Raw genomic sequence first — 13,943 nt, 5'->3', positions numbered from 1 at the left:
ATCCTGGCGTTTAATGCCAGATTGATGCTTGTTTTGGCGTTAAACGCCAGTTCTATGCTTGTTTTAGGCGTTCAACGTCAGTCTGCAGCATGTTTCTGGCGTTGAACGCCAGCTTTCCTCAGTGTGCAATCCTGGCATTTAAACGCCAGATTGTTGCATGTTTCTAGCGTTCAACGCCAGATCCATGCTCTGTTCTGGTGTTGAACGCCAGCCAGATGCTCCTTACTGGCGTTCAAACGCCAGTAAGCCCTTCCTCCAAGGTGTGCTGTTTCTTCTGCTATTTTTAATTCTGTTTTTAATTTTAGTATTTGTTTTGTGACTCCACATGATCATGAACCTAATAAGACATAAAAGAACAATAAATATAAAAATATAATTAGATAAATAAAAATTGGGTTGCCTCCCAATAAGCACTTCTTTAATGTCACTAGCTTGACAGTGGGCCCTCATGGAGCCTCAAAGGTGATCAGGTCAATGTTGTGGACTTCCAACACCAAACTTAGAGTTTGAATATGGGGGTTTAACACCAAACTTAGGGTTTGGTTGTGGCCTCCCAACACCAAACTTAGAGTTTGATTGTGGGGGCTTTGTTTGACTTTGTATTGAGAGAATCTTGTCATGCTTCCTCTCCATGGTTGTAGAGAAAGATCCTTGAGCTTTAAACACCAGGTAGTCCCCATTCAATTGAAGGACTAGCTCTCCTCTGTCAACATCAATCACAGCTCCTGCTGTGGCTAGGAAGGGTCTTCCAAGGATGATGCATTCATCCTCCTCCTTCCTAGTGTCTAAGATTATGAAATCAACAGGGATGTAGAGGCCTTTAACCTTCACTAACACATCCTCTACTAATCCATAAGCTTGTCTTTGTGATCCGTCTGCCATCTCTAATGAGAATGTGGCAGGCTGTACCTCAATGATCCCCAGCTTCTCCATTACAGAGAGTGGCATAAGATTTATGCCTGACCCTAGGTCACACAGAGCCTTCTCAAAGGTCATGGTGCCTATGGTACAGGGTATTAAGAATTTACCAGGATCTTGTTTCTTTTGAGGTAACGTTTGCTGAACACATGTATCTAGTTCACTAATGAGCAAGGGAGGTTCACCCTCACAAGTCTCATTACCAAACAACTTGGCATTAAGTTTCATGATGGCTCCTAGATATTGAGCAACTTGCTCTCCAATTACATCTTCATCCTCTTCAGAGGAAGAATAGTCTTCAGGCTCATGAATGGCAGAAGGAGATTTAATGGGATCTCTATGGTCTCTATATGACCTACAGATTCCTTTGGGTCCTCAATAGGGAACTCCTTCTTGCTTGAGAGACGTCCCATGAGGTCTTCCTCATTGGGATTCATGTCCTCTCCTTCCTCTCTAGGTTCGGCCATGTTGATTATGTCAATGGCCTGACACTCTCTTTTTGGATTCTCCTCAGTATTGCTTGGGAGAGTACTAGGAGGAGTTTCAGTGATTTTCTTACTTAGCTGGCCCACTTGTGCCTCCAAATTTCTGATGGAGGACCTTGTTTCACTCATGAAACTTAAAGTGGCCTTAGACAGATCAGAGACTATGTTTGCTAAGTAAGAGGTGCTCTGTTCAGAATTCTCTGTCTGTTACTGAGATGATGATGGAAAAGTCTTGCTATTGCTGAGCCTATTTCTTCCACCATTATTAAAGCTTTGTTGAGGCTTTTGTTGATCCTTCCATGAGAAATTTGGATGATTTTTCCATGAAAAATTATAGGTGTTTCCATAAGGTTCACCCATGTAATTTACCTCTGATATTGCAGGGTTCTCAGGATCATAAGCTTCTTCTTCAGAAGATGCCTCTTTAGTACTGTTGGATGCATTTTGCCATCCATTCAGACTTTGAGAAATCATGTTGACTTGCTGAGTCAACATTTTATTCTGAGCCAATATGGCATTCAGAGCATCAATTTCGAGAACTCCCTTCCTCTGAGGCATCCCATTATTCACAGAATTCCTCTCAAAAGTGTACATGAACTGGTTATTTGCAACCATGTCAATGAGTTATTGAGCTTCTGCAGGCATTTTCTTTAGGTGAATGGATCCACCTATAGAATGGTCTAGTGACATCTTAGAGAACTCAGATAGACCATAATAGAATATATCCAAAATGGTCCATTCTGAAAGCATGTCAGAAGGATACCTTTTGGTTATCTGCTTGTATCTTTCCCAAACTTCATAGAGGGATTCACCTTCTTTTTGTTTGAAGGTCTGAACATCCACTCTAAGCTTGCTCAACTTTTGAGGAGGAAAGAACTTAGCCAAGAAGGCTGTGACCAACTTATCCCAGGAGTCCAGGCTATCTTTAAGTTGTGAGTCCAACCATGTTCTAACTCTGTCTCTTACAGCAAAAGGGAAAAGCATGAGCCTGTAGACTTCAGGATCTACTCCATTAGTCTTAACAATCTCACAGATCTACAATAACTCAGTTAAAAACTAATAGGGATCTTCTGATGGAAGTCCATGGAACTTGCAGTTCTGTTGCATTAGAGCAACTAGTTGAGGTTTCAGCTCAAAATTGTTTGCTCTAATGGCAGGGATTGAGATTCTTCTTCCATCAAAATTAGAAGTAGGTGTAGTATAGTCACCAAGCATCCTCCTTACATTATTGTTGTTGGGTTCGGCTGCCATATCCTTTTTCTTGTTCGAAAATTTCAGTAAGGTTGTCTCTGGATTGTTGTATTTAAGCTTCTCTCAGTTTCCTCTTCAGAGTCCTTTCAGGTTCAGGATCAGCTTCAACAAGAATGCCTTTTTTCTTGTTTCTGTTCATATGAAAAAGAGGAGAACAGAAAAGGAAGAGGAATTCTCTATGTCACAGTATAGAGATTCTTTTATGTTAGTAGAAGAAGAAAGGAATATAAGAAGGAAAAGAGTTAAGAATCCAAACACAAGGGGGAAGATGGGTTCGAATTCTTGAGATGAAGAGAAGTGTTAGTAAATAAATAAATAAATAGATGAAGATAAGAGGGAGAGAATTTCGAAAATTAATTTTCAAAAGGGTTAGTGATTTTCGAAAATTAAGAGAAGAATTAAAATTAAAATTAAAATTTGAAACAATTAGTTAATTGAGAAAGTTTTGAAAAAGAGGGAGGAATTTTCGAAAATTAAAGAGGAGGAAGTAGTTAAGTGGTTTTGAAAAAGATAAGAATTTTAAAACAAATAAAAGGTCAATTAGTTAGTTGAAAAAGATTTAAAAATCAATTTTAAAAAGATAAGAAGTTAGAAAAGATATTTTGAAATTGATTTTGAGAAAGATATGATTTGAAAAAAGATATTTTTAAAAGATATGATTGAAAATGATATTTTGAAAAAGATTTAATTTTTAAAATTTAAAATTGATTACTTGACTAACAAGAAACTAAAAGATATGACTCCAAAATTTAAAGATTGAACCTTTCTTAACAAGAAAGTAACAAACTTCAAATTTTTGAATCAATCACATTAATTGTTAGTAAAGTTTTCAAAATTTTGAAATAAAGATAAGAAAAAGATTTTGAAAATAAATTTTCAAATTTTCGAAAATCATAAAAGAAAAATGAAAAAGATTTGATTTTTGAAAATGATTTTTAAAAGATAAGATTTTTAAATTTGAAAATTTGACTTGACTTATAAGAAATAGCTAAGTTTTAAAAATTTTTTACTAAGTCAACTCAAATTTTCGAAAATTATGAGAAAAATAAGGAAAAGATATTTTTTTGATTTTTGAATTTTTAATGAGGAGAGAGAAAAACACAAATATGACCCAAAACATGAAAATGCAAGATCAAAACACATAATGCATGAAAGAACACTATGAATGTCAAGATGAACACCAAGAACACTTTGAATGTCAAGATGAACATCAAGAACTTATTTTTGAGAAATTTTCAAGAAAAGAAAAACATGCAAGACACCAAACTTAGAAATCTTCAATGCTTAGACACTATGAATGCAAAAATGCATATGAAAAACAACAAAAAACACAAAACAAGAAAATATGAAGATCAAACAAGAAGACTTACCAAGAACAACTTGAAGATCATGAAGAACACCATGCATGAGTTTTTGAAAAAATATGCAAAAGTTTTTAAAACATGCAATTGACACTAGACTCAAACAAGAAACACAATATTTTTTTTGTTTTTATGATTTTATATTTTTTTTGGATTTTTCGAAAATAACTTTTTAGAAAAAACGAAAACAAAGAAAAAAATTTTTGAAAGATTTTTGAAAACATTTTGAAAAGAAAATTACCTAATCTGAGCAACAAGATGAACCGTCAGTTGTCCAAACTCGAACAATCCCCGGCAACGGCGTAAAAAACTTGGTGTACGAAATTGTGATCATCAACAATGGCTCCAATGATTTGGTGCTCTCAAACGTGAATCACACTTTGTCACAACTCCGCACAACTAACCAGCAAGTGCACTGGGTCGTCCAAGTAATAACTCTTACGTGAGTAAGGGTCGATCCCACGGAGATTGTTGGTATGAAGCAAGCTATGGTCACCTTGTAAATCTCAGTTAGGCGGATTTATATGGTTATAATGTTTTTTGAAAATAATAATAAATAAATAGAAAATAAAGATAGAAGTACTTATGTAAATCATTGGTGGGAATTTCAGATAAGTGTATGAAGATGCTGTGTTCCTTTTGAATCTCTACTTTCCTGCTGCTTTCATCCAATCCCTCTTACTCTTTTCCATGGCAAGCTGTATGTAGGGCATCACCATTGTCAATGGCTACACCCCATCCTCTTAGTGAAAATGGTCCAAATGCTCTGTCATAGCACGGCTAATCATCTGTCGGTTCTCGATCATGTCAAAATAGAATCCATTGATTCTTTTACGTTTGTCATCACGCCCAACAATCACGAGTTTGAAGCTCGTCACAGCCATTCAATCCCTGAATCCTACACGGAATACCACAGACAAGGTTTAGACTTTCTGGATCCTCAAGAGTGGCCGCCAAAGGGTTCTAGCTTATACCACGAAGATTCTGGTTAGGGAATCCAAGAGATACTCGCTCGTTCTAAGGTAGAACGAAAGTGGTTGTCAATCACTCATTCATAGGTGAGAATGATGATGAGTGTCACGGATCATCACATTCATCATGTTGAAGTGCAACGAATATCTTAGAATAAGAATAAGCCGAATTGAATAGAAAACTATAGTACTTTGCATTAAAACTCGAGGTACAGCAGAGCTCCACACCTTAATCTATGGTGTGTAGAAACTCCACCGTTGAAAATACATAAGTGATCAAGGTTCAGGCATGGCCGAATGGCCAGCCCCCAAAGTCTAAGAACTAAACGTCCAAAGATGGATGCTAAGATAAAAGACGAAAATCAAGATGTCTAATAGAATATTAAAATCTCCTATTTATATTAGACTAGCTACTAAGGTTTACAGAAATAAGTAATTAATGCAGAAATCCACTTTCGGGGCCTACTTGGTGTGTGCTTGGGCTGAGCTTGAGCTTTACACGTGCAGAGGCTTCTCTTGGAGTTAAACGCCAAGTTGTAACGTGTTTTTGGCGTTTAACTCTGGTGTATGACGTGTTTCTGGCGTTTGACTCTAGAATGCAGCATGGAACTGGCGTTGAATGCCAGTTTGCGTCATCTAAGCTCGAATAAAGTATGGACTATTATATATTTCTAGAAAGCTATGGATGTCTAATTTTCAACGCTGTTAAGAGCACGCCATTTGAAGTTCTGTAGCTCTAGAAAATCTATTTCGAGTGCAGGGAGGTCAGAATCCAACAGCATCAGCAGTCCTTTGTCAGCCTTCTATCAGAGTTTTGCTCAGGTCCCTCAATTTTAGCCAAAAAATACCTGAAATTATAGAAAAACACACAAACTCATAGTAAAGTCCATAAATTTGAATTTTGCATAAAAACTAATGAAAACATCCCTAAAAGTAGCTAGATCCTACTAGAAATTACCTAAAAACAATGCCAAAAAGCGTATAAATTATCCGCTCGTCAAGATTCATCTCAAAGGTCCATCAAGACCACTTCCATGAAGTTGTGGCCAAGAAGAAGGTGATCCCTGAGGTCCCTTTCATGCTCAAGAAAAATGAGTATCTGGAGATCCGACATGAGATCCAAAGAAGAGGTTGGGAAGTTCTGACCAACCCCATTCAACAAGTTGGAATCTTAATGGTTTAAGAGTTCTATGCCAATGCATGGATCATTAGGAACCATGATCAAAGTATGAACCCGAATCCAAATAATTATCTTACAATGGTTCGGGGGAAATACTTAGATTTCAGTCCGGAAAATATAAGGTTGGCGTTCAACTTGCCTATAATGCAAGAACACACACTCTCCTACACTAGAAGGGTCAACTTTGATCAAAGGTTGGACCAAGTCCTTATGGACATATGTGTGGAAAGAGTTCAATGGGAAAGAGACTCAAAAGGCAAGCCAGTTTAATTAAGAAGACTTGACCTTAAGCCTGTGGTTAGAGGATGGTTGGATTTCATCCAACGCTCCATCGTCCCTACTAGCAACCGATCTGAAGTTTCTGTGGATCGGGCCATCATGATCCATAGCATCATGATTGGAGAGGAAGTAGAAGTTCATGAAGTCATCTCTCTTAAATTCTACAAAATAGCCGAAAAGCCCTCTACCTTGGCAAGGCTAGCTTTTCCTCATCTCATTTGCCATCTATGCTACTCAGCTGGAGTTATCATAGATGGAGACACCTTCATTGAAGAGAACAAGCCAATCACTAAGAAGAGGATGGAGCAAACAAGAGAGTCCGTCCATGGATCTCAAGAGACGTTTGAGGAAGCTCATCATCAAGAAATCCCTGAGATGCCTCAAGGGATGCACTTTCCTCCAAACAACTATTGGGAACAACTCAACACTTCTCTAGAAGGATTGAGTCATGATATAAACCAATTAAGGGTGGAACACCAAGAGCATTCCATCATTCTCCATGAGATTAGAGAAGATCAAAGAGCAATGAGGGAGGAGCAACAAAGGCAAGGAAGAGACATAGAAGCGCTCAAGGACATCATTGGTCCTTCAAAAAGAAGATGCCACCATCACTATGGTGGACTCATTCCTTGTTCTTATTTCTCTGTTTTTCAATTTTTATGCTATATGTTTGTCTATGTTTGTGCCTTTACTTCATGATCATTAGTGTCTATGTCTTAAGGCTATGAATAATTCCAAGAATCCTTCACCTTTCTTAAATGAAAAATGTTTTTAATATAAAAGAACAAGAAGTACATGAGTTTTGAATTCATCCTTGAAATTAATTTAATTATATTGATGTGGTGACAATGCTTTTTGTTTTCTGAATGAATGCTTGAACAGTGCATATTTTTTATATTGTTGTTTATGAATGTTAAAATTGTTGGCTCTTGAAAGAATGATGAACAAGAGAAATGTTATTGATAATCTGAAAAATCATAAAATTGATTCTTGAAGCAAGAAAAAGTAGTGAATAACAAAAGCTTGCGAAAAAAAAAAGAAAAGTGGCGAAAAAAATATAAAAGAAAAAGAAAAAGCAAGCAGAAAAAGCCAATAGCCCTTAAAATCAAAAGGCAAGGGTAAAAAGGATCCAAGGCTTTGTGCATCAATGGATAGGAGGGCCCAAGGAAATAAAATCCAGGCCTAAGCGGCTCAATCAAGCTGTCCCTAACCATGTGCTTGTGGCATGCAGGTCCAAGTGAAAAGCTTGAGACTGAGTGGTTAAAGTCATGATCCAAAGCAAAAAGAGTGTTCTTAAGAGCTCTGAACACCTCTAACTGGGGACTTTAGCAAAGCTGAGTCACAATCTGAAAAGGTTCATCCAATCATGTGTCTGTGGCATTTATGTATCCGGTTGTAATATTGGAAAACAAAGTGCTTAGGGCCACGGCCAAGACTTATAAAAGTAGCTGTGTTCAAGAATCAGCATACTTAACTAGGAGAATCAATAACACTATCTAAACTCTGAGTTCCTATGGATGCCAATCATTCTAAACTTCATAGGATAAAGTGAGATGCCAAAACTGTTCAGAAGCAAAAAGCTACAAGTCCCGCTCATCTAGTTAGAACTAATACTCATTGATGTTTTGGGATTTATAGTATATTCTCTTCTTTTTATCCTATTTGATTTTTAGTTGCTTGGGGACAAGCAACAATTTAAGTTTGGTGTTGTGATGACCGGATAATTTATACGCTTTTTGGCATTTTTTTTAGGTAATTTTTAGTAGGATCTGGCTACTTTTATGGATGTTTTCATTAGTTTTTATGCAAAATTCACATTTCTCGACTTTAATATGATTTTGTGTGTTTTTCTGTGATTTCAAGTATTTTCTGGCTGAAATTGAGGGACCTGAGCAAAAATCTGATTCAGGCTGACAAAGGACTACTGATGCTGTTTGATTCTGACCTCTCTGCACTCGAAATGAATTTTCTGGAGCTACAAAACTCCAAATGGCGCGCTTTTAACGGCGCTCAAAATTAGACATCCAGAGCTTTCCAGCAATATATAATAGGCCATACTTTATTCGAGTTTAGATGACGCAAACTGGTGTTCAACGCCAATTCCATGCTGCATTCTGGAGTCAAACGCTAGAAACACGTCACAAACCAGAGTTAAATGCCAAAAACACGTTAAAACTTGCATTGGCATTTAACTCCAAGAGAAGCCTCTGAACGTGTAAAGCTCAAGCTCAGCCCAAGCACACACCAAAGTGGGCCCCAGAAGTGGATTTTTGCACTTAGACTTATTTCTGTAAACACTAGTAGCTAGTCTAGTATAAATAGAACTTTTTACTATTGTATTTACATCTGAGATTTTACATCTTTGATCACAATTGGGGGCTGGCCATTCGGCCATGCCTGGACCATCACTTATGTATTTTCAACGGTGGAGTTTCTACATACCATAGATTAAGCTGTGGTGCTCTGCTGTACCTCAAGTTTTAATGCAATTACTACTATCTTTTATTCAATTCAAGCTTATTCTTATTCTAAAATATTACTTGCACTTCAACCTGATGGATGTGATGATCCGTGACATTCATCATCATCCGTCCCTATGAACGCGTGTCTGACAACCACTTCCATTCTACAAGCGAAAGCTAGAGTGAATATCTCTTGGATTCCTTAACCAGAATCTTCGTGGTATAAGCTAGAATTATTGGCAGCCATTCTTGAGAATTCGGAAAGTCTAAACCTTGTCTGTGGTATTTCGAGTAGGATTCAGGGATTGAATGAATGTGACGAGCTTCAAACTCGCGATTGTTGGGCATAGTGACAGACGCAAAAGAATCAATGGATTCTATTCCGACATGATCGAGAACCGACAGATGATTAGCTGTGCTGTGACAAGAGCATTTGGACCATTTTCACTGAGAGGATGGGAAGTAGCCATCGACAACGGTGATGCCCTACATACAACTTGCCATGGAAAGGAGTAAGAAGGATTGGATGAAAGCAGTAGGAAAGCAGAGATTCAGAAGGGACAAAGGATCTCCATGCACTTATTTGAAATTTCCACCAAGGATTTACATAAGTATCTCTTTCATTTATTTTATGCTTTATTGATTATAAATTTTCGAAAACTCCATAACCATTTATTATCCGCCTAACTGAGATTTACAAGATGACCATAGCTTGCTTCATACCAACAATCTCCGTGGGATCGACCCTTACTCACATAAGGTTTATTACTTGGACGACTCAGTGCACTTGTTGGTTAGTTGTGCGAAGTTGTGAAGAATGTGAGTGAACCATAGTAGGGTGCACCAAGTTTCTGGAGCCATTGCTAAGAATTGTTCAAGTTATGAAAAGAGTAAATCACAATTTTGCCGATCAAGTTTTTGGCGCCCTTTCCGGGGATTGTTCGAGTTTGGACAACTAACAGTTCATCTTGTTGCTCAGATTAGGTAATTTTCTTTTCAAAAATTTTTCAAAAAAATTTTCTTTTTCGTTTTTTCTAAAAATTATTTTCAAAAAATAAAAAAAGTAGAAAATCATAAAAATCAAAAATATTTTGTGTTTCTTGTTTAAGTCTAGTGTCAATTTTTTAGTTTGGTGTCAATTGCATGTTTTTAAAATTTATGCATTTTTTGGAAAAACTCATGCATGGTGTTCTTCATGATCTTCAAGTTGTTCTTGACAAGTCTTCTTGTTTGATCTTTAAATTTTCTTGTTTTGTGTTTTTTGTTATTTTTTCATATGAATTTTTGCATTCATAATGTCTAAGCATGAAAAATGTCTAAGTTTGGTGTCTTGCATGTTTTATTTTCTTGAAACTTTTTCAAAAATAAGTCTTGATGTTCATCTTGATCTTCAAAGTGTTCCTGGTGTTCATCTTAACATTCATAGTGTTCTTGCATGCATCATGTGTTTTGATCCAAAATTTTCATGTTTTGGGTCATTTTTATGTTTTTCTCTCTCATAAAAAAAAATTCAAAAATAAAAAATTATCTTTTCCTTATTTTGCTCAAAAGTTTTGAAAATTTGAGTTGACTTAGTCAAAAATTTTTAAAACTTAGCTATTTCTTATAAGTCAAGTCAAATTTTCAAATTTAAAAATCTTATCTTTTCAAAATCTTTTTTATTTTTTTATTATTTTTGAAAACTTTTAAAATTAATTTTCAAAATCTTTTTCTTATCTTTATTTCAAAATTTCAAAAACTTTACTAACAATTAATATGATTGATTCAAAAATTTGAAGTTTGTTACTTTCTTGTTAAGAAAGGTTCAATCTTTAAATTCTAGAATCATATCTTTTAGTTTCTTGTAAGTCAAGTAATCAATTTTAATTTTAAGAATTACATCTTTTTCAATCATATCTTTTCAATCATATCTTATCAAACATATCTTTTTCAAATCATATCTTTTTCAAAATTTTGAGTTCAAAATATCTTTTCTAAACTTCTTATCTTTTCAAAATTGATTTTCAAATCTTTTTCAACTAACTAATTGACTTTTTGTTTGTTTCTTATCTTTTTCAAAACCACCTAACTACTTTTCTCTCTCTAATTTTCGAAAATCATCTCCGTCTTTTTCAAAATTCTTTTAATTAACTAATTATTTCAAATTCTAATTTTGATTTTATTCCTTATCTTAGTTTTCAAATTTTAACTTTAATTTAAAATAAAAACAAAAATATTTTTCTTTTATTTTAAGTTAATTTTTGAAAACCCCTCTCTCTCATCTCTTTCTATTTATTCATTCATTTACTAACACTTCTCTTCATCTTAAAATTCAAACCCACTCTTCCTTTCTGAGTTCGAATTTTCTCTTTTCCTTCTTCTATTCTTTTCTTCTTCTACTAACATAAAGGAATCTTTTTACTGTGGTAAAGAGGATCCCTATTATTATTTTCTGTTCCCTTCTTTTTCATATGACCAGGAGAAAGAACAAGAATATTCTTGTTGAAGCAGATCCTGAACCTGAAAGGACTCTGAAAAGGAAACTAAGAGAAGCTAAATTATAATAATCCAGAGACAACCTTATAGAATTTTCCAAAAAGGAAGAGGAGACGGCAGTAAAAAATAATAATGCAATGAGGATGATTGGTGACTATGCTACACCTACTTCCAAATTTGATGGTAGAAGCATCTCAATCCCTGCCATTGGAGCAAACAATTTTGAGCTGAAACCTCAACTAGTTACTCTAATGCAACAGAACTACAAGTTCCATGGACTTCCATCAGAAGATCCCTATCAGTTTTTAACTGAATTCTTGCGGATCTGTGAGACTGTTAAGACTAATGGAGTAGATCCTGAAGTCTACAGGCTCATGCTTTTCCCTTTTGCTGTAAGAGACAAAGCTAGAACATGGTTGGACTCACAACCTAAGGATAGTCTGGACTCTTAGGATAAGCTGGTCACGGCCTTCTTGGCTAAGTTTTTTCCTCCTCAAAAGCTGAGCAAGCTTAGAGTGGATGTTCAGACCTTCAAACAAAAAGATGGTGAATCCCTCTATGAAGCTTGGGAAAGATACAAACAGATGACCAAAAGGTGTCCTTCTAACATGCTTTCAAAGTGGACCATTTTGGATAAATTCTATTATGGTCTATCTGAGTTCTCTAAGATGTCATTGGACCATTCTGCAGGTGGATCCATTCACTTAAAGAAAATTCCTGCAGAAGCTCAAGAACTCATTGACATGGTTCGAAATAACCAATTCATGTACACTTCTAAGAGGAATTCTGTGAGTAATGGGACGCCTCAGAGGAAGGGAGTTCTTGAAATTGATGCTCTGAATGCCATATTGGCTCAGAACAAAATGTTGACTCAGCAAGTTAACATGATTTCTCATAGTCTGAATGGATGGCAAAATGCATCCAATAGTACTAAAGAGGCATCTTCTGAAGAAGAAGCTTATGAACCTGAGAACTCTGCAATGACAGAGGTGAATTACATGGGTGAACCCTATGGGAATACCTATAATTCTTCATGGAGAAATCATCCAAACTTCTCATGGAAGGATAAAAAAAAAGCCCCAACAAGGCTTTAATAATGGTGGAAGAAATAGGCTTAGTAATAACAAGCCTTTTCCATCATCTTCTTAGCAACAGACAGAGCATTCTGAGCAGAGCTCCTCTAGCTTAGCAAACATAGTCTCTGATCTGTCTAAGGCCAATTTAAGTTTCATGAGTGAAACAAGGTCATCCATCAGAAATTTGGAGGCACAAGTGGGCCAGCTGAGTAAGAAAATTACTGAAACCCCTCCTAGTACTCTCCCAAGCAATACAGAAAAGAATCCAAAAAGAGAGTGCAAGGCCATTGACATAATCAAAATGGCCGAACCTAGAGAGGAAGGGGAGGACGTGAATCCCAATGAGGAAGACCTCATGGGACGTCTCCCAAACAAGAAGGAGTCTCCTATTGAGGACCTAAAGGAATCTGAGGCTCATATAGAGACCATAGAGATCCCTTTAAACCTCCTTCTGCCATTCATGAGCTTTGAAAACTATTCTTCCTCTGAAGAGGATGAAGATGTAATTGGAGAGCAAGTTGCTCAATATCTAGGAGCTATCATGAAACTGAATGCCAAGTTGTTTGGTAATGAGACTAGGAAAGATGCACCTCCCTTGCTCATTAGTGAACTAGATACATGGGTTTAGCAAACTCTAGCTCAAAAGAAACAAGATCCTGGCAAATTCTTAATACCCTGTACCATAGGCACCATGACCTTTGAGAAGGCTCTGTGTGACCTGGGGTCAGGCATAAATCTTATGCCACTCTCTGTAATGGAGAAACTAGGGATCTTTGAGGTACAGGCTGCCACATTCTCATTTGAGACGGCAGACAAGTCAATAAGACAAGCTTATGGATTGGTAGAGGACGTGTTAGTGAAGGTTAAAAGCCTTTACATCCCTGCTGATTTCATAATCTTAAACGCTAGGAAGGAGGAGGATAAATGCATCATCCTTGGAAGACCCTTCCTAGCCACAGTAGGAGCTGTGATTGATGTTGACAGAGGAGAGCTAGTCCTTTAATTGAATGGGGACTACCTGGTGTTTAAAGCTCAAGGATCTTTCTCTGCAACCATGGAGAGGAAGCATGAAAAGCTTCTCTCAATACAGAGTCAAATAGAGCCCCCACAATCAAATTCTAAGTTTGGTGTTGGGAGATCCCAATAATGCTCTGAGAATTTGTGAGGTTCCATGAGAGCCCACTGTCAAGCTATTGACATTAAAGAAGTGCTTATTAGGAGGCAACCCAATTTTTATTTATCTATATTTTTATTGTTCTTTTATGTTTTATTAGGTTCATGATCATGTGGAGTCACAAAACAATTACTAAAATTAAAAAACAGAATAAAAAAATAGTAGAAGAAACAGCACACCCTGGAAGAGGGGCTTACTGGTGTTTAAACGCCAGGAAGGAGCATCTGGCTGGCGTTCAACGCCAGAGCAGAGCATGGATCTGGCATTGAATGCCAGAAGCAAGCAGCATCCTGGCGTTCAAATGCCAGGAT

The 13,943-nt window shown here is 36.6% G+C and overlaps 1 non-coding gene across 1 annotated transcript; it reads right to left on the bottom strand.

Moving 5' to 3' along the window:
* Nucleotides 1–11,888: 11,888 nt before the first annotated feature.
* Nucleotides 11,889–11,996, bottom strand: LOC112804234 (small nucleolar RNA R71). The gene has a single exon (XR_003202850.1). It is a non-coding gene; the product is annotated as a small nucleolar RNA R71 (small nucleolar RNA).
* Nucleotides 11,997–13,943: the final 1,947 nt, after the last annotated feature.

The sequence above is a fragment of the Arachis hypogaea genome, chromosome 5, assembly GCF_003086295.3.
Source record: "Arachis hypogaea cultivar Tifrunner chromosome 5, arahy.Tifrunner.gnm2.J5K5, whole genome shotgun sequence".
NCBI lineage: Eukaryota > Viridiplantae > Streptophyta > Magnoliopsida > Fabales > Fabaceae > Arachis > Arachis hypogaea.
Note: the sequence above shows the minus strand (reverse complement) of the source record. Positions and strands in the feature narration are given on the sequence as shown.